This window comes from Mustela putorius, unplaced genomic scaffold (genome assembly GCF_011764305.1).
Source record: "Mustela putorius furo isolate JIRA1106 unplaced genomic scaffold, ASM1176430v1.1 tig00000095_pilon_pilon_pilon, whole genome shotgun sequence".
Taxonomy (NCBI): Eukaryota; Metazoa; Chordata; class Mammalia; order Carnivora; family Mustelidae; genus Mustela; species Mustela putorius.
This window is the reverse complement of record NW_025421280.1, coordinates 8551474-8577548: the sequence shown is the minus strand read 5'-3', so window position 1 is coordinate 8577548 and position 26075 is coordinate 8551474. Positions and strand designations below refer to the sequence as shown.

Below are 26075 nucleotides of genomic sequence, written 5' to 3'. Positions count from 1 at the left end.
AGAATAAGCTTGATAGAGAACATGTAAACATCAAATATTCTAATTCTCATGTTTTTACAACTCCTATCCCCTAAATGAAATCAATTTAATACCCATCTTATTTTGGGGGGCTATTTGTATCTTTATTACTCACTAAGCAACCACCATGTATGTCTGGGGATCTACAGAACCCATGGGAGACATATAACATGCTCTCACAGACTTTACCTACTAAAAAGACAAGATGTACTTGAAAAGGCAATCTTTTGGAATGAGGATTACTTGTGCTGCTAAACGTTATGCCAGAAAGAGTCAAGTTCATTCATTCTTCTCTTCATGACTCCTTTATTGGGTGGTGGTTTCACCGAGATAAAAATACTTAAATGGTTATTTTCTTTCACTTTCAAGTGGGGGTTGTGTCTTTCATTTGAGAGAGCAGAATGCAGATCTGAGATGTCTTCATACTGAGGTAGTTTGGGAAGGCTGTAATCATTTTAAGAGTAATATTATTTGTTAAGTACCTACTGAGGCCTGGACTCTTTGCTGGATATTTTCACATTTAATCCACACAATAAGGATGTATTATTCCCTTCATTCCACTTCTGTGGTCAGTGAGGCTGAGAAATGCTTAGTAAGTTGCACAAAGCAAAGGAAGCGAAGCCCAGATGTGAATCCAGGAGTGTCTGGGTTTTTTGATATCACTCCTTCGCTCAATTCAAGAATATGTAATGCCATAAAATGCAGATGTGTGCTCCTCTTAAATATCTTCCCTGTTACCCTTTCAATAGGTAAAAGTCTAGTGATTTATGTGTGGCACTTGGATCCTGATCCGCTCACTTCCATCTGTGTTAGACATCGCTAATTAATCATCGCACTTTTGTCCCCAGAAATTGGACTCAGCTTCAGAATCCTTCTGAACACAGCATCCCCAAGCAGTCAATCTCAACCAACTAACCATAATTAACACAAAAAAATCTGTTGGACATGTCTCCCATGGCGCTCTGTTAATAACTTTACTAATAGCACATACAACACTATGTTGAAATGATTTGCTTCCTAATTTTTAGTCTTCCCTTTTAGTTTTAGTTATAAGACTTCAGTGATAGGACCATTCATCTTCCTAAATCTAGCCCCTGTATACAGTATACTACATATACAATAGGCACCAAGTAAAAGTTTTGTTGGATCAAGTGTAAGTAAACATCTTTAGTTTAAACCTATGTGACAACCAAAATGCTAAACATATATTATTGTTAATAATTAGAATGGCCAGCATTTATTAAGCATTTACTATTTGCCAATATGGAAGTAAGCAATTCACATATATTAATTTTTAACTTAAAAAATGATCCCATGAGATAATGATATTATCCCCATTTTGTAAATAGCAGTACTGAAATTCAGAAAGCTTAAATGATTTGTACAAGGCCATAGGACCAAACCCACTTATTTTGACCCCCAAGCCACTCTCTTAGCTACTACACTGGTCATAACAAAAAAACCCACATAAAATGTAATTTTCCACCTCATGGTGCATTTATATAACTGTACTACTGCCTATTACTGGTTTTCTAGAACTTTGCCAGGTGGTCCCCGAACTTTTTTCAAAACTTTGCCAGAAAATTAAGTATCTTTCACTGATCCTCTCTGGGTTCCCCCTGCTAAAACTATAACAGCCCACCCCCCCCCCCAAACTTGGGAATTAACTGATGAGAAATGCATCACGTTCCCAGAGAAGTCTCTTTCCTTTTCCAGTTTCTTATCACCTAAACCATGTCAGGGTCTACTCTGTGTTGGCCACTGTGACAGGTGCCATGGTGTGTTAAGATGAGTAAGACTTGTTTCCTGACGTCGGTGTACTCACAGTCTAGTAGGGAAGCAGCTGCAGAATCACAATGGACTGTCCTTGAGAAAGGTAGGTAGTGCTTTGGGTGAATGAGGAAGAGACACTCAGTTTTGCCCAAGAAAATCTTGAATGGTGGCCAGCATTCATCCAGGAGGGAAGAAAGAAGGGCAAACCACAGAAAGAATATATGCGACATGTGCTTTAGAGTCCAAATCCAGGCTTTCAAAGTCCTTTGTAGGTACCTCCTACCACTGTCAACATGATTTAGAACCTTCCAGATCGAACTCTAGTAGGTCTGCCCTGGAACTTCAGAGTTCCAGGCGTTGAGGCTACCATGGTACATATGTTTCCTCCACCAACACATGGAAATATTCTTCTATTTATTTATTATTTTAATGTAGTGATTGATCATGGTTGTTGAAGGGGATCATGAGTTTTTGAGGATTTTAGTGCACCTTTTACATACCCTGAGGGTCCACCTTCTGAAATCAATGAATGCCTCACGAGCATATTCTCTCAGAACTGAGACCTTCAAAAAGAGGCACATAACTTCCCCAATTTCCTATGAAAGACATTTTTCTAGTGTCCTCGAGTGACAGATGGTCTAATAATTTGCAAATACGTGCTCCTTACACTCTGAGGTCAGCTCTGTTTTACTTAAGGGTTTTCACTCACATAAGTACCATCTGGAGCCCACATCCTCTATCTTAGGCTTCAAATAAATCCCGATTTACCTCAGAAATATTTGCCAAGAGTCTGCTTGCTAGAAAAATTACCAGTTTATCCTCTTTAAGGCATGCCTTTGCAATATATGACACCTAGTAGGCACTTCATAAAAGTCCATAGGGATACTCTCAGGATGCTACAAAAGATACCTGTTGAGACAAAGATTTGGGGGGAACTGAAGCTAATTTTTTTCTTTTACCTTTTTTTTTTTTTTTGGTGTGCATGTGGGTTAGTGGGCAGTCTGGCAAGATTAAACAATTTTCTTTCAGCTGGAGCATCCTAATCCAAATTAAAGCTTCGTGTGCTGCATCAACATTCTGACTCAATACCGCTGAGGTTTCTTTGCCAAACATCTTTTCAGCTCTCAGAATCAGTCAGTCTGGGGCACATTTTGATCTGATGATGTATGTATACAGAAGAATGGATGAATGCTTGAGGATGAACTTCAAATCTTGAAGGAATCATGTGCTATTGTGCTCTTTGAAAAGCCTGAGGAATGCTTTTGTGGGGTCTACCCCAGAACATGCTGGTGGCATGTTTGTGGCTAACACCTTGCAAAGGGGAATCTGGATGTTGTTGCTCATGTTTTCTCTCTGGAGCAAAAACCAAGGTGCATATAAGATTTCATCAATAATTCCACGGTGTTATTCAAGCCCAGTCCTGGGTCCACTGCACCCTGGAATATACCTTAAGCATTTGAGCTAAATCACTGAGAAAGGCCAGGAAGCTAAACTACTCTTCTTTTGTGCCAGTCATTTAAACCCCCAGGTGCTCTCAGTCCTGCGTAGCCTGCCAGGACTGGAAATGGGCCACTCCTGTCCTTTCGCACTGACTTCCGCTTGAGAGCAGGAAAGCATCCCCTTCCTCTTCAAAGTGGACCCGGATGCAGATTCATCTAGTTAACTCTTTTTCAAACTTGATTAATAGTTCTTCAAGTCAATTCCTGGTAAGAGGTGGGTCTTGCATACATTATTTTCTTTTTTTTTTTCCGTCAATAGGGAAGTGAGTAATTCCTAAGTTTTAGACCAGGAAGAAAATCTGGAACCTTATCAAGTTCATTACATCTTGGGGGAGCAATTATAAATTTTTTTTTTATAAATTCACCTAGGAAATCACCCACAATTTCATTATCTAACAATATTGTTTTTCCCATTTTTGTTTTTTAAAAAAATCTAGTCTTCTAAATCTTAAAACAGTAAAAGTGGGATAACGACATCTAAAAATTTGCAGAATACATTTCATTACTAAAAATCTTTTAATCATTTTCCTATATCCATAATTCCTAAATATTTTCAAAAACTTGATATGCAGTGTCACCTAATAATTCACAGAATCCTCTTTGAGAAATGCTACATAAAATCAAACAAGGAAAGTTATCAAGGAAGTTAACAGAGAAGGCTCCATTAAGAAAAACCTGGGTTTGAGTCCCGGTTCGCCCACTAATTTGTTCTCCCACAAATTATAATGAATAATACATGACTATCTGAAGTCATAACATTTATTGACCACCTGCTATGTAACAGGCACTTTGTGAAGGGTATTGCGTGTGTTAATTTCACTTGATCCTAGAACCCCATAGGCTGGTGCTAGTAGTATCCTACTTTGCAGATGAAGATATAGAGGCTAAGGAAGTTTTCCTGGCTTAAGCTCATGGGGTAAATCAATATGAACTTAACCTGGCCTGTGTCCACTCTACCGATTGAGTTCCCACCCTCCTCCTCTGGCTGTTGAAGACCTGGTTCCCTCACAACCTCCATCCCACCCCCACTACTAGCTCCCTAACACTGGGCTACTTCTCATTCCCAGCCTTAACACCAACTCTAACACTCATCTCTCCTCTTCACCCTTTATGTTTCCCCCCAAATGCCACTTGTTCCAGGAAGCTTTCCTTGTACTCCATTATACACTCTCTTCATTATATATTCTCTTCATTCAAGTGCACATTTTCATTGAGAAAACTTACAGGAATTAGTTCTTTTTGTAACTATGAGTTCATTATCCATCTCCCTTGCTAGACTGTGGCTCCAAAGTGCCCTCACATCTGTATTTCATCCAACAACGTGAATAAGTGACTCATTAATGACATGTCATTCTCAATTCTTTAGTCAGCAATATGGTCAGTTCCCATTAGCTCATTTCTAAACCAGTGGCTTTCAGCATGACAAAAGGGAAGTATAAAAGATGCATGAAACTGCTACGTTAAACTGCAGGACTTTGGGTGGGTGACCTTGAGAAGGAGCAGGTTTTGAAAGCCACTCCATTCTCTGTTCCTTTCAGAACAGAAGCTTGAATCTGTACACACCATTTCTGCTAAGAGAGTTAGTGGATGGCTGTGGAGGAAGGGCATTTACAAGCCTTTTCCAGCAACATGAAGGTTTAAGTCCTTGGAACTGTCCCCAAACAAAAATTTGGTCTCAGCCACCTAGCTTCTCCCACTCTGGTGAGTCAGGTAGAAGAGTGGGGTAAGTGGTCCTAGAGGGTGTTGTTCTAAAGTTCACATTCTCCTGTAAGGGGCACCACAGCCTCAGTTTACATGGCCAAATAAAGGAAATGCTGCATCAAAACTTGTATTGAAAACTCACAATAGAAATAAGTATATTAGTGAGGCTGGGAGGTCCTGCAGGGAGAAAAAAAAAAAAATCTCTATTTCATTTTGTTTAGTTCCTACGTTTATTTGGCCATATTTAATCATAGCATGTTGTCTTGGATTAGACTGAGCCAGAAACAGACCCTGAGATAAGGATTTAAGTACAAGAAGGTTTATTTGGGAGGTGAATTTATAAAAAGCCTCAGAAGCAGGGAAAGGAAGTGAGCTTGGAAAGGGAAGAAGGCCAGTCCTCCAAATTCACCTTTGGAGGCAACTGGAACTCTGCCTTGCTGGGGACCCATGGGGCAGGCCCACCACAGAGGTGATCTGTCTCAGGAGTAAGGAAGTTGGATTTTATTCACCAGCACTCATCGGTCACACAGTGAGGGCCACTAGCTCCCTTCTTTGTCCAGCCTGCTCTGCATGGTATCTAGAGAAAGATGGCAGGTGCTCACAACAGACCACTGGTTGTCATATTCAGGAACTGTGAATGCCGCAGGGAGATGGGTGGGAGCATGTCTTCCACACCGGTGTCCCTCTTTACTTCTTGCTTTTTCACATAGGGTCCTCATTCATACCTGGTGGAAACAGTACTTGAGGACCAAAATTGGTTCACTGAGTTCCCAGAAGCTACCCTCTAGCTGAACACATGGAGCCAATGCTATGCTATAGTTTGTAAAACCCCAAAGAGAATTCCTATAAATGCCACCAAATACCAAACATGTAAATCTCCAGACTCAGCAGAAAGAGCCTTGGGAGATCATAACTTTTCGGATGTTACATCAAAAAGCCACCTACAGATCCAAACTTAGAATCAGGTTCTCACTCAGGCTGTCTGCGAAAGAGAAAAGTTCTCTTTCCCACTGCCAAGGGCACAGCGGATGCCATACTAACAGTGCCCTATGTATGGTGATGGCAGGCTGCATCTACAACAAGCTAGAGATTGTCATATGGAGGCACAGAAAAAGACACAGAGCTCTGAGGACCACTTGTATGGACTGTCTTACATTCTAGCAAAGTCAGACAATACAATACCAACAGACCAACAGAGAAAATGTTCAAGATGGTGGTAAAGGTTATGAAGTCATCTAAAAGGATAATGGGAGAAAGAGTAGCTGGGGAAGAATTACTTAAGGCTGAGTGATCTGGAATGGCATCTTTGAGGGGTAGAATATGACCTGACACCTCCTTGCTTCAGTGGAGGAGAGAGAAGGGGATTTTAGGAGGACAGAAGAGCACGTTCAAAGGCCCAGGGATGGGAATTTGATTGGAGTATTTAAGGACAGGGGCCTGGAGCACCCTGAATGAAGGGGAAGAGTACTAACATTAAGATTGGCAAGGAAGGTTATAGCTGGAGCATGCTGGGTTGAAATTTGGTGTGTTTTTCCATCTGTTTCACTGCTCTTAAGGAAGAAAAAAACCCCAAAGCATCAGAGAACATTTGCTGAGTACCAAATGATACTCCCATGTTCTAGATTTCTGAGAAAACTAAGGAAATTCATCGAATTCTATCTCCAGACAGAGGTTTCATCTCATTTTTTAGCATCTCTCACCAAGATCTTAAATGGCCTCACAGATTAAAACCAGCCCCTAAAAACTGAAGGCTGACCTGCTCTTCCAAAGTTTTATGTCCCAGTCCCAGAAAGCAATAATGTACAGAAACAGGGCACACTGTTGCTAGGACCCACTTCTTGCTGGGAGGAAGTCTGCTGGGTCTATGCCATCTGGTCTAACCAATGGCTTCAGTTCAGCCCCTTGAGGCATACCCAAGGTGGCCCCTTCTGGACTGCCATTTGCTGACTCTGTATGAGGGATACCCAGTGGTGCCGCCACAAGGTTCACTCAGGTTGTCCCCTGAGGATGATACTGTGGAGTCCGTCTCAGGACTTTGTAAGGCTTTGTCAGGCAAGAGAAGGCTGGTTCTTCACTCTTGGCAAAGCCAGAGGCAGGAGATGAGGGGAAAGAAGAGGCCAAATCTTGGCCTTTGGAGACAGGGACATCGCAACAGAGGACTCTGTCATCCTGCAGGAGCCTGAGTTTTATCCCACAGCTGGTTACTGGGCACCAGAAGGATGCAGATGGAGCAGGGCTCTCCTACAGAAGTTAGTAAAATCCGGGCCCTGCCCTCAAGGGGCTACCCTAGAAGAGACAGAAAGCTGGCTACTCCTGGTCATACCAGGCAGAATGAAAGCAGGGGCAAAAGGGACATTCAGAGAACTTCAGGAGAGTACGGGGAAGAGAAATTAATAAGTTCATTGCCTTTCTTTGGCTTGACTTTATGGCTCCCTTGTCACACTATGACTCAGGCTTTTTTAACTGAGGGAAAGGCGATGTACATCAGGCATCAACAGAGCACTATTGTCAAGAGATGAGGGGAAGTGAGAAGGACAGGAAAACAGCTCATGAAGAGCTGGAATAATGTCCCCTATTCTGCAAAATGACAGCAGCTCTGAGGGCAAGGTCCTGAGAGATCTTCTCACAAGAGGGTTCTCTCTCTCACTCTCACTGTCTTCACCTTGTGCTTCTGCTGTTTCCTCTGCATCTGGGTCTTTCTCTCAAGATCTTGTTTTTAACAGACCCCCTAGACAGACAGTCTGTTGGGTGTGAAGATCAACTCTTCCACTTCCACTTAACCTTGGGCAGGTTGCTTCACCTCTATGTGCCTCAATTTCCCTCATCTGTGACAGGTGGATATTAATAGTACCTACCTTAAATGGACTTTGTGAAGATTAAATTAGTTAATACACAGAGACAGAATGACACTATTTCTATCATGAGGCTGGGGTTCCCTAACTGTGGTCAGGGTAGTAGGCTCTCATGGACAAAATGGCTCTTTACCAATTCTATTTACTTGGAAGGAAGCTAGGGATATTAGAATTGCAAGGTCTCCTGAATGCTTAGAATCTCTTAGATTCCTTTCTTCTATATCACAGCATGTTTCAAAACAAATTTTAAAACTTACATCTTATCATAAAATAATACAGGTTCATTAAAAACTGTTTAAGAAAAAAAAATGGGGGCACCTGGGTAGCTCAGTTGGTTGAGGGACTGCCTTCAGCTTAGGTCATGATCCTGGAGTCCCAGGATTGAGTCCCACATCGGGCTCCCTACTTGGGAGTCTGTTTCTCCAGCTGACCTCTCTCCTCTCCTGCTCTCTCTCATTCTCTCTCTCTCTCTCAAATAAATAAAGTCCTTAAAAAAAAGAAAGAAAGAAAAGAAAAAAAATAGTCCAACAAATAGCAGATGAAAATTGCAGAGTAGAGGACATATGATTTGAGGGCAACTCTCCTGACCATACAGTAATCCTGTTTAAGCCATGTGGTTTGCACTGCATTGACCGTGCTGCAGGCCTGGGCCAGCAGACCGGGCAGACTCTCTCCTGGGACTTCTGCTGGAGCTACTGAAAGACACTCTTTTCTTCTGGGACCCACAGGACAAAGGATGAATATGTTTGAAGATTCCAATGGCGAAGCTTCGGAATAGAGAAGAAAGCAGATTCTAGCTTTCTGGGAGAATAGAAAGAGACATGGAAAATGCAAGCTCTTCAGTGACAGGTGAGGACCTAGATGCAGCAATACCTGAAACTATAACATTTATTTATTGGCCAAAAAGTCATATGAGCCAATATGTTTCTTCTATAGATTCTTTTAACTTCAACTAGTTTCGGCTGAGATTCAGTTAGTTGTAAATGAAAAAATTTTGACCAACCTTCCAGAAATAACCACATTTGCATGTATGTATACTACCTTCCAGTCTTTCTTTCTCTTTCAAGCTCTCTGCATAGTTTTTTTTTTTTTCTAATGAGAGGGGATCTTAACCTACAAATTTTAATATTTTTTTCCTTCCTGATCCTGTTACAAAACTTAGTACTTCTGGTTAGCATTTAAGTCTTTTTGAGAGAGGACAGAAGAAATTCTGCTGCCCCCACACCCTCCCCTGTCACTCTTCTGCCCCCGGAAGGTATTTCAGAGGGCAAGGGGCTATCCTATGATATTCATGGATTGGCAGCCCCTTCCATGCTCCGTTCTATAGTACCGGGCTGGAGACCATCAGCTTTGATAGAGACTTTGGCCTTAGGTCAGCTTGGACTCTTGCCTGGTCTTTCAAAGCACTTTCCTTTTAAAGCCTCCAAACCCAGCATTTTCCATAAACATCTTACTGCCTTCTTTTTTTTTTTTTTTTTTTTTTTTTAAGTGGAGAGAAATTCAAGGGTGAGCATGCTGTATATTAATGGTGGTCTAGAGACAAGCAACATGGACCAGAGTTTCAGGAATCCAAAAAGAAATGCCCAGAATGCATTTGACTGCCAAAGTACCATTTGGGGCATAATTGAAAATTGAAATGCTGTAATGACATGGTCGAAATTATACCTGCAATTCCTAAAGAAATTCAGAGGTGGAGTAGCCTTTGCTCTGTAATTGGCATGCTCAGATAATGCGGGCTGCAGAACATTTGCTAGTAATTCTGCTGCTGGCTTGCTTGGCTTATAGCTCAAGAATAACAGTGAAGTTTGTTTTGCTAATCTCTCCTCTGGATTTGTGAATTATTTGTTTTCATTATCTTAAACATAAACTGGAAAGAAAAATCCAACGCAGGGGGAATTTTTATAAGACAGAACACTCGCGTTGTCTTTGGATATGGACGCCACACTTAATTTAATAAAAACCAAAGCAGACCACGTTGGAAGCTCTAACAGAGGAATGTGTTTATAATGAGGGAAGTGCCACAGGTCAGAAATCAAACATGGGCTTCGAAACTGTGGATTCGTACCCACTGTTTCTTATTCTGCGGGGTGCTTCTGAGCAAGTCATATCAGCTTCCCGGGTTGTGACTGCCCTCCTCTGCCTCGAGCAGCAGCAATCATGTCAGCTCTGCCCATCTGAGAGGCGGTGAAGAACTCAGGAGATCTTAGAGGATTAAGATTTCTTTTACAAACATAAAACTATAACACTGTTCTAATATTCAGATAATGTTCTCTAGAATTTTTTTAAAAATTTATTTATTTATTTGACAGAGATCTCAAGTAGGAGGAGAGGCAGGCACAGAGAGAAAGAGAGAGAGAGAGAGAGAGAGAGAGAGGAGGAAACAGGCTCCCCACTGAGCAGACAGCCCGATGCGGGGTTTGATCCCAGGACCCTGGGATCATGACCTGAGCTGAAGGCAGAGGCTTTAACCACTGAGCCACCCAGGCACCCCTGTTCTCTAGAATTTACAGAGTGCTCACGCATCAAGCAGATGATGTTGTTGTAATTCTGAGCCATCATCCCCACTCTGTAGATCACAGATGTCAGCTACTGGAGTAGAAAGAGATTCCGTCTTAAAGTCAGGGAGTCAGAGAGTTTAACCTCAGTGCTGGCTGTGTGACCTTAGGCAAGTTAGTGACCTCTTTGGTCTTGGATACATCCTGTATGCAAGGGGGATGAAGAAACACCTGACACCTGCAACCTTTCTGCTAGAGAGCAGGAAACATATGTATGTACAGTAAGCAGCCACAGTCAAGTATGAAGGTCAAATAGGCTGATAGAGGAGTACAGCAATTATAATAACATTGTAATAGCTGTTTTGTTTTGTTTTGTTTTGTTTTTAAACCAATGTCTCCGCCTTGGGCGCCATTCTAAAACCTTTACATGCATGAGATAAGGGACGCTTGTAGCAGTTCTGTGAGGAAAAGGCTGTCATTTTAGGGGTGAGCAAACTGAGGCACGCAGGGATGCAATATCTTACCCAAGGCCATCCAGCTAATAAGCGGCCCCGTTGGGGTATGGCGCAGGAAGTCTGGCTCCAGAGCCTGCCCTGGAAAACATTATACTGCATTGTCTCTCTAATTGCTACTGTGTATTGAGCGCTTACTGTGTGAGCTTTTTCTTCTAAGTGGTTTACAACGATTAAGTCAACGTTCTCAGCAAACCTTGGTTAGAGTTTTAGTTTAGTTTTAAAAAAAATGATGCCCAGTGAAAATGGTCAGATAAATGACAATTTCTTATTATAAGCATGTCCCATGCAATATTTGACATATACTTATGCTAAGAACATGTTTGTCTGAAATTAAAATTGAAATTTAATTGGGCATTCTATATTTTATCTGACAACCCTACCCTGAGAGGAGGTGGAAACTAATCTAGTTCCTTATACTGAGTGGACTTCAGAAAATAGGAATCTCTATCATTATTGGTATTTTCAGGTTATTCATTCTGATATCTGCTTTCAGTTGTTCCTCTAACCAACTGAAATCAGAAGCTATATGCATCAAGAAAATAATTGTGATATATTAATAAAACAAATTAATAGTGCCTCTGGAACTCCTTCACAGAAATTGTCTAAGTGATGGAGCCTCATGGCGATCCTATAAATATTATGCCTATTTAATAATGGGAAAACTGAGTCTTGGAGCCATTAAATAATTTGCCCTAGGGTACAGAAATTAAAGAAAAAAAAATCTAAATTAGAAGGAGCCCATGGGTGGCTCGGTCAGTTAAACATCCAGCTCTTGGTTTTAGCTCAGGTCGTGATCTTACGATCACAGGATCGAGCCCCACATCGGAGTCTGTGCTGAGTGTGGAACCTGCTTAAGATTCTCTCTCTCTCTGTCCCTCCCCCTGCCCAGTTCACACATGTGTCTGCTCTCTATTTTAAAAAAGAAAGAAAGAAAGAAAGAAAGAAAGACAGAAAGAAGTTTATATCACATTGTGGTCTCTAGAGTATGAGAGCTATGTTATGTTATTGCATATCGGGTTTTATAATGAAGAAAGTTGGTGGGAGTCTGGATTCTTGCCCCAATTTCCATTAATGGCAGAACACATCTGAAAACTCAAAGCACAGTCATCACTGTAAAACCCGTCTTTTCTCAAAAGAAAAGGCAGAGAGAAAAAATCTTCAAAATCACTATTAAGTCACTAATAGTGACTTAAATGATGCAACAGGATTATCTCACATACATTTTCTTGCCCCCAGTTAATACTCTTTCCTTGCCACGGTGCCACCACTCTCAGTGACATGGCTGGAGAGTTTCTATTGATTGAAAAGCTTTAATGTTCTGGATACCTTGGCAACAACTTTATCATCCCCTCAAAAAGCAAGAGGTAAAATCCTTATTGCGTTTATGGGAACACTGAGGCTCTGCAAATTGTCAACTGCATATGGTTTAGCTTCTGGCAAGAAAGTTACAGACCTGCACCCCAATCTTCTGTTATTCCACAACCTATTCTTCTGACAGATGCATGACACATGTGCTATCATGATCAGTCTAATGCCCACTGCAGATATGACAAGTCAGTCATGGTGTTCTTGCCCTTTGGGCCTGGAAATAAGCACAGAATCCTCCTATAAACATTACTCCAGACAGCCGCTATGGGTCAATAGCAGAGACATTCAATGTCACACCTACGAGCTACCCCTGCAACACCTCCACCTGATGAACGTCTCCATCTTAATGGCCACAGTGAAAAAATAGTCATCTCCTCATGCTGCATGATGAATGCTACTTTAAGGAGACTGTTTGGTAAGTCCCAGAAATGGAATTAATCTGAGATGTGATGGTTCAGAGGCTGCAATCCAACTGCTACTTACGAGAGAGAGAAAGAGAAAGAGAGAGAGAGGATACCATGTGAAGAGCCTGGGGCTCTCTGCCACCAAGCCAATTGGGAAGCCACCATTTCCAAAGTCTTGATGCTGCTGTGATGGTCTGTTGCTCTCCACGGGGGGAAAACTGCACTCTACTCCAGCCAACAAGGAGACTCAACACCCTGCCTCCTCTCTGAAGAGTTAGGTTTCATTCTCAGACAGCGTGCTCTCACAGGCTAATGGCTGGCTGGAAGCTGAGAATGCCCTCAGATTTTCACACGGTACAGATTTAGGAGAGCAACAGGCCATTCCTCTGGCTTCCCTGTCTGGAAACCAAGTCCAGTTGGTTCTTTGTGCCCCCCAATTCCCCACACTATCCCCCCACCCCCAGCCCACATATAATGATGCTTTTCTTCTTTCCCTTTCTTGGGGGAAGGATTTAAGAGCTTCGTGGACACACCCAAGGCATTGTTAGAGAAAGTTCAGGAAGGGACCATGAACCCAGTTAGGAATGAGCAGAATCAAAATGAGAGTGGGAGAAAAAAGGGAACATTATCCTTTAAATACGCCTTTTGCTAAGATGAAAGAACTCACAGATATCATGATTAGGACCCCCCAAATATATTTAGACCCATTTTCCTCACCTCCATCATTGTCAAAGATCAACAGAGAACAAGTTTATCAAGGTCAAAATACACCTTGAGAGCAGGGAAAGGCTATTCAGAGTCCACAAATAAATCAGGATGGAACAAGCTCAGAAAGGTGGCCCAAGGCTGTGGTAAATTGCAGGGGCACACATAAGGGAAAGAGAAACAAGTGAGCAAGTGAAGGTCTAGAGCAGACATTCAGCACAGAGAGCCAACAAGTCGGGAGGAAATTGGTACCAAGCACCATCATGAAGACTGAGAAGATTTGTAGACATTGACATGGAGAGTAGCTAAGAGCTTAGACTCGAAAGCTCAGCCCTGAAGATTGAATCCACAGGCAGAGAGGCAGGTAGAGCGAGGGGGAAAGCAGACTCCCACTGAGCCGAGAGCCCCGTGCAGGGCTCGATCCCAGGACCCTGAGATCATGACCTGAATGGAAGGCAGACACTTAACTGACTGAGCCACCCAGGCGCCCATTTATTCATATTTTTAAAAGTTATATAGTACTATTTATTAAAGGATTCCATTTATAGAAAACTTTCTTTATGCATATATATTTGCTCACAAAAGGAGAAAAAATAAAGCTTTGAAAGATATGGACCAAAAGCTTTAACTATGGGGACATGATGATTGTTTTTTCTGCTTTATATATATTTCTATATCTTTTGGCATTTATCTGTACTAAGAGCATGTATTATTTTTAAAGGAAAAGATACAACTGTACAACTATTAAAAATTCAAATCAAATGACTTCTGACCCTGAGGCTTGGAATTTAGTGGGGGTTCTAAAAGAGACCAGGGTAGCCCCAACATCCTGAACAAAGAAACAGATGTTCCCTGCTGGGGTCAGCCTTAATGACAAGAAAGGACAGCCACTTGGTAAGAGGGGAAATGAAAAGGTTGAAAGTGCTTAGTGATGCAAAATGGGACAAAACCTGCAGGGTGAGACCTCAATACCTCATAGTTTTCATGCTAAGAGTAGATATGACCCACCTTCCACCATTTTTAATGAAATAAGGTTCTTTGTGCCATCTTCTTCCATGAAGGTGAAGTTTATTCCTCACCTGTGGCCATGTCTGGACTGCACAATAGGTGGATGAAGTTTGGAAAAATGACAATGTATCTTGAAGGAAAATTTTAGAGCCTATTTGCCAAGTGAAGAAGGATTTGCATAGCTGCCTTTAACTGAAGCACTCTGAGCATGAGAAAATAACTGTGAAAATGTAAAGAGAAGGGAGTTGAGGGAAACTGGAAGGGGAGATGAACCATGAGAGACTATGGACTCTGAAAAACAATCTGAGGGTTTTGAAGGGGCAGGGGGTGGAGGTTGGGGGAACCAGGTGGTGGGTATTATGGAGGGCACGAATTGCATGGAGCACTGGGTGTGGTACATAAACAATGAATTCTGTTACGCTGAAAAGAAATAAAAAAAAAAAATATATATATATATATATATATATATATATATATAAAGAGAAGGCTGCTGATTGGGTTGAGGTCTTTGGAACTGGCAATTAATCCAACAAGCTGAATTCTTGGACTCAAATTAACTGGATAGAGAGAGAATAAAATTTATATTATATTGCTCTAGTTGCAATGAATTCCAAGTATGATTTTTTAGCCAGTATTTTATGAGTGAAAATAACTTTCTTGCCTTCCTAGCTTTTGGAGAGGGCATTTGAAACAAGGTATGAAGCATCTGAAAGCACCTCCATTGTATTTCAGCTTCTGTCTGGGCCAATGAAACCCGGAGATTGGTGTTTGTAAGTAGGTTTGGGGCTGGAGGATCCACTTCCCAGGGGGCTTGTCCATAAGCTGCAGATGGTGCTCACAGAGGCCTCAGTTTCTTCCCACACATGCTTTTTCGCAGGGCTGTTTGTGAGTCCTCTAGCACCGTGGCTGGATTTGGACAAAGTAAGTTATCTACGGCACTAAGGCAGGAGCTGCAATGCCTTTTATGACCTAGCCTCAAAGTCATACATTATTAGCCTTGGTAGTCATCTTAGACCAGCCCTGATTCAATATGGGAGGCAAATACGGAAGGGAGTAAAAAAGAAGAGAGGATTGGCAGGGGAGAGGGGCATCTTTAAGAATGGATGCCATAGGCACCAATACTCACTGAGTTTTTAGAGCCCACTGGAGGCAACAATGAACAGAGATGATACTCTTGGCGAAGATTATCAAAACCTGGACTAAGGGTTGGAATAATGATGAGGTCAGACTGTAAGGCCGAGGTTGGACAATTTGACCTCTGAAGTGTATCTGGGCTTCAGTTTGGGCCCATTTCCTAGTTATTTCTAAGCTTGAGACCCTCTGCCCTAGAGTGAAATGGAAATGAGTCCAGTGAATCCACTGGCTCCTTCAACAAAATATGTGTTAGACCTAGAGCTAGGCCCTGTTCCTACCCATATCTAATAGCTATTAGCGCCGGTCCCAGGGAAGACTACAAATACTTCCCTGATTAATGAATTATGATTTCTCACAAGAAAGACATAGGATGCCATGGAGACCAAAATTAGCCAGGCAGTATCAAGAAAGTGATAGTGGATTCAGGGATGATGAGTAGGAGAGATCCAGAGAAGAGGGAGTGAGGAGGGAGTTGTCAGTAGAGGGAACAGGATGTACAAATCCATGAGTTGGGAACAGGCTAGGGGATTGTGAATCCCGAACTGCCTGGCCTACACCCAGGAAGTTACTGGTAACTGGGATTCACTTGACTCAGTCCTTGATTAGACTGGGAGAAAAGTCTTCATCATTTAATACCAAATTATTTCTTCTTACAGTTCCAGATAAAGATGTGCCAGCTGTTTTCCAGAAATCCAAATTATTAAGACAGAGTTGTGGGGTACACCTTAGGAGAAGAAAACTTCTATTCTATCTCACAGAGTAGGAAAAAAAAAAAGCCTCAATTAGAAAAGAAAGTAGAACTGGCCATTTAATTGCTAAAAGCTCTGGTTCCTTCCAATGCCTGAAATTAAACATGACCAGTTCAAGAAGAAATAATGTGAAGTGGGTATTTAAATCTCATGGTCACTGACATCATCAGCATCATTTTTTGCAGGTAAATCATTACAAAGAGTGTTCAGCCCTTTGTATGGATGGCAGGAGCCATTCCTTTTCTGGGCTCTGAAAGAAGCTCAGATATAAAAATCATAAACGAACAAAAGCAAGGCCATGTAATGGTCCCTTTAAGATATAACTGGCAGGGTTTAACTAGAAATTACTGACTCTTCCAGAAATGACATTCTGTGTTCTGCAGTAAGGAGAGCTTTTGTGTGTGTGTTGTCTCCCCTCCCATTCGGTTACAACAATGAGTCACCATTACCTGCAAAGCTAGACATGTAGCTTCGCTTCTTGTGCCAGAAAGGCAAGACACCAGTTGGCTGGGATTTAAAACGAGAAGGGTAAAAATGTTTAATTTACAGATTTAATTAAACATGAAAGCTCCCAGGAAGGAAAACATGCCCCCTCTCCCCCATCCCCCACCTTCAAAAATGTCTCTTCTGAACTTCACTCCAAAGAGGCTACGTACATTAGAGAACTAATTTTTAATGATTTGTGTAAAGCATCAATTTGCCCCAAATTAGAAAGACTGTGTAATGAGGACTGGTACAGGCAAAACCCCCAAGTTTTATCTGACAAAACCACACCTCTATAGGAAACTTCTTTACACGTATTTCTATAAAGGCGGTCCCTTCTGCCTACCTATCTTTGGCCTCCGCGATGCACAATGAAGATGAGGTAGTGGAAACATAAGCTCATACATTTCCCAAGAATATGATGATGATATACAACGTACAGCAGGCCCGAGTTACCTCCTAAGACAACGTCTCTCCCCAGCTCTTTTCCTCCAAATGAGGTCTTCCCAGCCAAGAAACCTGACTCTTATTTTCATAATGCTTCAGGCATGCATAGCAAAGAGCAGCTCTTCCTGCCCTTATAGTTTAGACAAGACCCCTGCATCTGAGCTGAAAAGTTAGAATTTCATCTCTTTGTCTTTGGGAAACTGAGTAGTTAGAGGAGAAAGAAAAAAAAAAAAAAAAAAAAAAAAAACAACCAACCAGAATAAACTCCTACTACATCTTTCCAACAATAAAGAAAAGAATGAACAATGATACGAGCGCACAGTTTTAAAACTAGCTCCCTATGAAGCTAATACAGATATAGATATGTATGTATTTCATAATATCCAGTGGGTTCTTTGGGCATGGATAGGTTGTCCTGTAAGTTAATCCAAGATCTCTCTAGTATTTGCATATTCAACTCTAATTATATTTCAGGTCCTGAAGCCCAATTTTCTCAATTTTAATGAAATGTGTCCAAAAATGACTCTCACGAGTAAGTGACAAAGAAAGAGTACACTCGGATATTAGAGGTGGTGGTGTGATGACAGTGGGCTGACAGCTTTATAACATAAAGCAGAAAAAGGGAGGGCTGAACCCTAAGGGAAGACGAAGCCTATCTGTGTGTGTAGACGAACCGAGTCTCTTTTTTAAGGAAAAAAGAGACATTTTGACTATATAAGTGGGAGAGTATTTAGTTTCTCTAAAAGGGATTTTTCAGGAGCACCTTGTTCAACAGAAAATACTACCTAGATGAGATTGCTCCTCCAGCAGACCAGAACTGTTTTTAATTCTATTTTTGCACTGTTAGTACTCAACAAATGAGCAGCTGTATTCCAGCAGTGAAAAGTCAAGTATATTCATCACTCCAGTATCTCTGTGTTCAGGGTTGCCTCCTTGAACACAGATAATCATAAGGGACAAAGGTGGGCATTCTTAAAGGGACACTTATGTTTGAGTCTCCTTACATACGCACAAAAGACTTCTACTCTCCTCTTACTTTACTGTTAAATTTCTCTAATATCTTTGGTATTCAGTACTAGCATCATCTTTACTTTTACAGAAATATTTATAATTTCTCAAATTCATTCCCACGGAGAAGACAATGGCATCCAGAAAGACACTATGAACGCATCATTTTGTCTGCCAAGTACACTTCCCTTTATCAAAAGAATCTCCTTTGATTCCTTTCATCCTTTCCACAGGTTTTCATTCTAACAGAGGTTCCTAATCAGTTTAACTCACCCACCTGTTTATATGATGAGCGCGTGACCCGGCTGAGCCAATCATCATGCCGCCTCTGGGGGACTGGCCAGAGAAATCCATGTATGATCAACTTAAGCCAGTAAGAGTCCTATTTGGGATTGAGGTGGAGGCCCCCCTTAGACTCAGGTAGTGATGAAACTGGAGAGAAGCGAGCCTGGAAGAGCCATCAGATCTGCCCCCAGCCACAGGAGGAAACTGATAGAGAAAATGGAACCAATCACTACTCAAAAAGAACTGAGAGGGGGAGATGGAGTCCCATCTCTGTCACTGTTCACGCAGCTCTTCCTTCAGATATGTGAGCAACCCCCAATTCTCCCAACTAACCCCCCTCTCTTACTCCGTTGACAATTCAGTTGGGTGTCTGTAACTTCCTGATGACTGCAGGTTCTAATAGTTCTAACAGCATCAAGAAACACCTTGTGCAGTGGTATGCACGGCATAAGCACCTAATGTATGCAGGTAAATTAAAGGGCATTTTTTTTTTAAACACTCGGACTATAGAAAGCAAAAAAGGGATTTCTAAACTGGGTAACTATGAATTTTATTGTCACTATTGGCACAAATAGTGACATTATGTCAGGGCTACTAATATTTCAGGTGTTACTATGTGAAGTGATTAAAAGAATAAACCAATGCAGGGATGCCTAGGTGGCTCAGTTGCTGAAACGGCTGCCTTTGGCTCAGGTCATGATCCCAAGGTCCTGGGATCAAGTCCCGCATTGGGCTCCTTGCTTGGGGGGTGCTGCTTCTTCTCTCTCTGACTCTGCCTGCCACTCTGCCTCCTTGTGCTGTCTGTCTCTCTCTGACAAATAAATAAATAAATAAAATCTTTTAAAAAAACAAAAAAGAATAAACCAATGCAGTCCAGTGGAAATACAACTGGAACCACATATATTTTTAAAAGAAACAGGTGAAATTAATAATATTCTATTTTATTTAACCTAGTATATTAAAAGCTTATAATTTCCATATAATCAATATAAAAATTGTTAACATGATATTTTAATATTCTTTTTTTTGTACTAAAAATCCAAAATCCAAAATCCAAAATCCAGTATGTGCTTTACACTTACAGTACATTTCAGTTTGAATGAGCCACAGTTCAAGTGCGCCATAGCGACGTGGTTTTTGACTACCTCCCGAGACAATTGCCTGGTTTTAATTCTTGTTCTACCACTAACTAGTTCTATGACATTCAGAAACTTATCTGAGCCTCAGTTTCCTCATCTGTAAGGTGGGGAGAAGGATAACCATCCCTTCATCATAGGCTGGATAAGGATGTAAGGGTTAGGGGGGCTGGGTGAAGTTGCTGCCACACTGAGCTGTGCTCTCTCTGGTGGGGAACATGGACAACTTCCTGACACAGACATAGGTAAACAGAATGATTTCAGGAGGTGCTAGAAGCCAATAAACAGGTGATGGAGAAAACAAGCCTCTCTGAAGAGGATGGAGTCTGCTTAGAAAGGGTTATCAGAGAGAGCCTCTCCAAGAAGGTCATCGGTGACCTGAGAGGTCAACAGTGAAACACAGCCAGCCACATCACCATCAGGATGGGAGGCCAGGATCTGCGTTCCAGGAGCCCTAAAACTGTCTTCCAGAAAGAAAACACAGAAACAGGTATCAGAGAGAAGACGCCCCTACTGGAAGCCCTGTGCCCGCAGCAGCCAGCATCTAGCTATTCCCCAAGTTTTGGAAGGATGCAGGGCTGGCCACGGCTGCTTAGGGGCTGACAGGCCACCCCCACCAGAGAGAGAATTAAAGAGACAAAACAAACTCAAGTGACAGAAGGGGCTGCGGGCTTCGGTGGTGGCATGAATAAAAACTGGAGCGAGGTAATCTCAGGCCAGGCTGGGTTTCGAATAGGCTCGTGCGGGTGCCACAGGGCAGCCCCGACAGATCTTCCCTGGAGTGTGGAGTTTCAGGACAGCCCTGAGCTTGTGAGGTCCTGCAGAGGCACTCTCTCTGGGCGGTGCACCTCTAGCCGGGCTGCTGCCAAGTGCCAGATCGTCCTGGCCCAGGGCTGGGCCCGCTGCTGGCTGTCTTGTTTTTATTCCCTCTGCCTGTTTCTCTTTGAAAGCAAATTGCTCCCCAGGCTGTTTATGACATGTCTGAGGCAGCTGGCTTGGCAGCCTCCAGAGTGGTTAGGGGGTTGCTATCCAGGTAGGAAAGCTCGAGAAGGCAAGCTACTTCTCACATCAACACGGGCTTCAGAAAAGGGTTCGTGCCAAGCCCTTGCTCAGCACCGAGTCTGCACCAACTCCTTTCATCCTCCTCAAAACAGCCCCAAGAGAGAGGTCTTGCTGCTCACATTCTGCAGTAGAGAAAACTGAGGCTTGTAAAGGTTAAGTCATTTCCTCAAAGCCACACAGCAATTAAGTGGTGACTCCAGACTCTTTGATATTTTCCCTGTTCTGAGCTAAAAGGGACTAGTTTAAGTTGGAGCGAGGGGAAGTACCAGGCATGTCATGCGGCCGTCTAGGAGTCTTTCCTAAGTAAGAAACTCAAGCAAGGGAAGAAATTGAACTCAACTCCACTCAGTCTCTGATGTCACACACCCAGTTCACCGCGTGTAGATCCCTCCTTTTGTTCCCAAGTCGGCTCCAAAGACAACAGACAATGCGTAGAAAAGATGCACTTAAGGGCACAGGGAGTGCATCCCTGGGAACAGCATCCAGAGAAAGGGAAGAAAGAATTTGGATCAGCACTGCAAAGCCAGATGTTGAATTCATTAATATCTGCCTTTAGGAGCGTTTTTAGAAGCACAGGATCTTAAGATTGAGACCAAAATTCAAATGAGAAATAGAAAGCAAAAACAGATTGTGGGATTCATCCTCAAAAGGTCATCCTTCCCACCTGCAGCGGGAGCTGGAGTTGAAATTTGTTTGCATCATATAGGAACTGTGCATGGACTTCCTCTACTTCATGTCACCCCCACAGACTCACACCCCTTCCTGGTCAGGTTCAGTACTTTCTTTTTCCTGATCATCGCTGGTCATCTTTGCTCTCCCTGACACTCTGACACTCTTGTTACTCCCTCCCCCTCCTCACTACTGTGTCTTCTCCTGCCTTCTGTAAGATCATGTAACCCTGTGGAGTATAATAACTGAGCCCACAACTGAGTGGCTCAACACCATGCACATTGCTTATCTCGCAGGTTCTGGGGGGAGGGGGATCAGGAAGCCAGACACAGCTTAACAGAGTTCTCCCTCTTGGGGTCTCTCACAGGCCAATATCATGGTGCTGGATGGAGCCCCAGTCCTCCCCACTGGGTACGATCTGCTTCCCAACTCACTCAGTGGGCGCTGGCAGGCAGCAGTGCCGTTGGTTGGGGTGGGTAGAAGGCTTCACTCACCCTTGGTTAGTTACTAGAAGCAGCGTTCAGTTCCTTGCTAGGTGAGTCTCTCCATGGGGCATTTCATTAGAGCAAGCAAGAAAGCAATGGCAAGACAGAAATCACAGTTTCTTGTCAGTCAGTCATGGAAGTGCCATCTCATTACTCATGCTATATTCTGGTTGTTAGAAGCAAGTCAATAGATCCAGACCCTGTTCTAGGGGAGGGACCTGCACAGGAATGTGGGAACGATTAGAGGCCATCTTAGAAACCTGCCTATCACAATAATCACGTACATTTCTATTTAGTACTATACCCAATATATCCAAATGTCCAGTAAATGATGGCCATGTTTGACTTTACATTCTCCTGTTCTCCTACCTCTTCCACTGCCCTTGGCTTCACCCAAGAGGATGGAGCAACTGTTGGCAACAGATATAAGAAAACTTAAGTATCCCTCCCCCATGCCTCTCTACATACACACTTTTTCCCCCAGGGGGAAGACAGAGTAATCATTCTAAAGCCCAAATCTGATCATGTCACCTCCTGCTTAGAACTTTTCAGTGGGTCTCCAACATCCTTAACATGTCCTTATGATGGCTTTGGAGGCCAGGCATGTTAGACCCAGATGTATCCCTCCCAGTCTCATTTCTCTCTACATCCCCTCTCTCCTTTTATGTTTCAGCCATGCTCACCTTCCTTTGGCTCTGTAAACAGGCCACGTTCTCCCTTCTCAGCCTGTGCCAAATATGCTCCCTCAATCCAAGGCTTTGCACCTCAAGAAAAGAGGGAGTTCCTTCTTTTATTCTAGAACCCCCGTGAAGGCAGAGAATATGCCTACTAGTTTAGGGGCCCATCCTTAGAACCCAACACTCTGCCTGGTGGCAGACAGCAGCCATGGAGAAAAGATTGTACCCATAAGAGATGGTAGCAGACATTTAGTTTACCCTGGCAGCACCCCACAGGCAGGGGGGCTATGGCCTTGCTGGGTATAGGATTTTCATCCTGGTACCTGCTTCTTAGACTCTCACTCATCCCAGGATCCCTTCTTTCAGAACAGAAAAAGGTGATATCATAACTTCAGGGCACTATGTTTTTAGGGCAACAAAATACTCGAAGAAACATATCAAGTATTATGATGGGGGTTCCTGACATGGGTTTTTGTTTTTGTTTTGTTTATTACCTGAGAGAGAGTGAGTGAGAGAGCATGTGAGCAGAGGAGGGACAGAGGGAGAAGGAGAGAGAGAATCTCAAGCAGACTCCCTGTTTGAACACGGAGCCCAACTTGGGGCTCAAAACTATGACCCTGAGATCATGACCTGAGCTGAAATTAAGAGTCAGACACTTAACTGACTGAGACCCCTGACAGTGTCTTTGAAGGAATGAATGACGCAAGAGATCCAAATACAAAAAACGCCCATCCTTCCTGCAAATGACATCAGCTGGCATTCATTCCATACTTAACGACATGTCCAGCAGGCTGCAAGGGGTTTCTCAAGCAGCAGTCCCTCCATTATTGCTTATAACACTGTGAGTAGACATAATTATTCCGATTTCATGAATGAGGAAAATGCGGCTCAGGGAGGCACTGTTACTTGTCCACCACCATCTAGATACAAAGGAAGCTGAATTGGGACAGGATAATGAAAATGACAGCTACTGTTAACTAAGCCTTTGCTATAAGCCAACCTTTCACCAGTACTCAATATGAGTCCTCTTACTTAATGTTCCTGGCAACCCATTATAATGGGCACTATTTTTATCACTAGAGATGAAGAACCAGGCTCACGCAATTTAAGAATACTGCCTCTGATTACACAGCTAGAAAGAGGTTGCACTGGAATTTACTTTTTAAAGTACGTATTATGGTGATACTATATTTTTTTTTAATTTTCAATTTACTTATTTTTATTATTATGTTCGATTAGCCAGCATATAGCACATCATTACTTTTCGATGTAGTGTTCAACGATTAATTAGTTGCATAGAATACTCAACGCTCATCACCTCCTTACTACCCATCACCTGGTTACCCCATCCCCCCACCTCCCTCCCTTCCTGTAACCCTCAGTTGGGTTCCCAGAGTCCAGAGTCTTTCATGGTTTGTCTCCCTCTCTGATTTCTTCTCATTCAGTTTTCCCTCCCTTCCCCTGTGCTATTTTAAAGATTCATTTTACTTATTTATTTAAGAGAAAGAGAGAGAGAGAGTGCACATGAGCAGGGGAAGGGACAGAGGGAGATCTCAAACAGATTCTAAGCAGAGCCTGATGTAGGGATCAATCTCAAGACCCTGAGGTCATGACCTACGTAAATCAAGCATCAGATGTTTAACCAGCTAAGGTACCCAGGAGCCCTACAGTGATATTTTGACAAAGAATTTCATTCCCAAGTAAGAAACATACTAATAAGTATATTAAGACAAGAAGCAGGTAACAGTTCCCAAGGTTAGCCTTTTATCCCCCTAAGAAAAAATGCTGGTATAAATATTTAATAGGCTCAAAATCATCACTTTGAGAAAAATATATCCTACAGTGAGTTTTAGTTCTACTTGATAGAAAAACCAAAATGAACTTAAAGCCAGACGTGAGTATGTTACTCACCTACATATTATTCAAGAAAATAAAAATATCAATACACGAAAATACTGAAATGTTTTTATTTCTTGTGTTTTTATTTCCTGTTATCATAAAAACAATTACTAAAATATAATCCAGGATTTAATTTAATTTAATTTCTCCAGTCTGGCTTCTTACTTTTGTCCTGAGTGATGGCATAGACTTTAACTATTCACAATATCGTTGTCTATTGTTCATGACTTCTAGTATTATGTCTTGCCCCTCCCCAGTCCTGGGATTTGAACCCAAGCCCACCTGGTGCTGCAGCTAATGCTATTATCACCACACAAATCGCCAACCCAGGCCACTGCACCGAGCACAAAGCATGGGGAAAATTTGTTCCTCAAATGCCCAGATGTTTGAAAGCTATTGGGTGCTTATGCAAGAAAAGGCCACAAACTCTCTGGATTCCAAAAATAATTACACCAAGCTCCTCTGAGTCCTTGCTGGGTAACTCATCGCAAGATTTCCCAAGCTTTCATGGAGTCTAGTGGTTTTAAAAGCGGACGGATAATCAGAATCAGCTGGAAGGTCCAAGAAGATACGTATTCCCAGGGGCTGCCAAAGACTTGCAGACTCAGAATCTCCAGGCGCAGGGGTTAGGAATTTGATTCAAGAAGCTCCTCGAGGATTCTGATGCCCAACCAGATGGGAGCTGCCGATTCAAAGCACATGAGGCCTCCAAGTCTGCCACCTCCCCCTGGTTAAACTCTGAAGGAGTCTCTGTTGCCTGCTGGTCATTAAGAATGAGTATGTTCAACCTGAAGAACAGCAGGAGGATTTTCCCTTCCTCAGGAGAGCTTTGTCATTGACCTCCCCTGTCACGTGCCCAGTCCCACTGTCTATTTCATGCCATTTAACCAAAATGTATATTCTCTTCCAGGCACCACTTATAAGCTCCCTTTTCCAATATGAAATACAAGATGATAATGATGATCCCTATAGTCATTTAGGGGGCGTCCACTATGCACTTTATACACACCAGCCATAATCTCAACACCTCTACAAGGCACAGTTTATCCTCTCCAATTTGCAAGTAAGGAAACTGAGACTCAGAAAGGTTAATTAACTTAAATGTGTCCTTCCAGCAAATGGTAGAACCAGGATTTGAATCCAAATCATTGTAACCCCAGGGCTCAACCTCCTTCCCTTCCCCCTTCTAGCTGTATCCTCTTGGGCAAGTACGAAATCTCTTAATGCCTTAATTTCTCCACCTGCACAAGGAAGGAAAGAAAGGTACCTAATTCATAGCGCTGTTGCTTAGATTAAAAGATATAATTCATGTAATGCTCTTAGCACAGGAATATTAGATATTATAGTAGTTGGTTTTTATATCTGGGTTTCTCAAACACATCTTGGAAAGCACATGTCCCCTCTAAGTAAAAAGTTGCAAATAATTTTGGCAGGCTGCAAGCTCTGTCTATCTCTCAGTGATTCTCGATGCTTATTAGCATGTTAAAGAGTCTGCTACGTTCCATGGTAGAGAATCCAGTCTTACTCTACCCCAAGCTAGAAGATATGTGTATTGAAATCCCTTAGCTTCCACCTACTACTTGGGTCCTACCAAGAAGGAAAGGGGCCTTTTACGTGCGATTTGGAATGGAATTGCTTTGATAATCTCACCCTCCACCAGCACTTGGAAAAGGCCCGCCTGGAAGACATACCATTAAGAAGTA

General features: G+C 42.4%; 1 long non-coding RNA gene across 3 annotated transcripts in view; it reads left to right on the top strand.

Annotated features, from left to right (window-relative positions):
• LOC123391459 overlaps positions 1 to 26075 on the top strand; it is a 321198-nt gene that overhangs the window by 226532 nt on the left and 68591 nt on the right. For all 3 annotated transcript variants that reach the window (XR_006606150.1, XR_006606149.1, XR_006606151.1), the window contains exon 3: positions 8572 to 8692. This is a non-coding gene — a long non-coding RNA (uncharacterized LOC123391459). The remainder of the gene's footprint in view (positions 1 to 8571; positions 8693 to 26075) is intronic.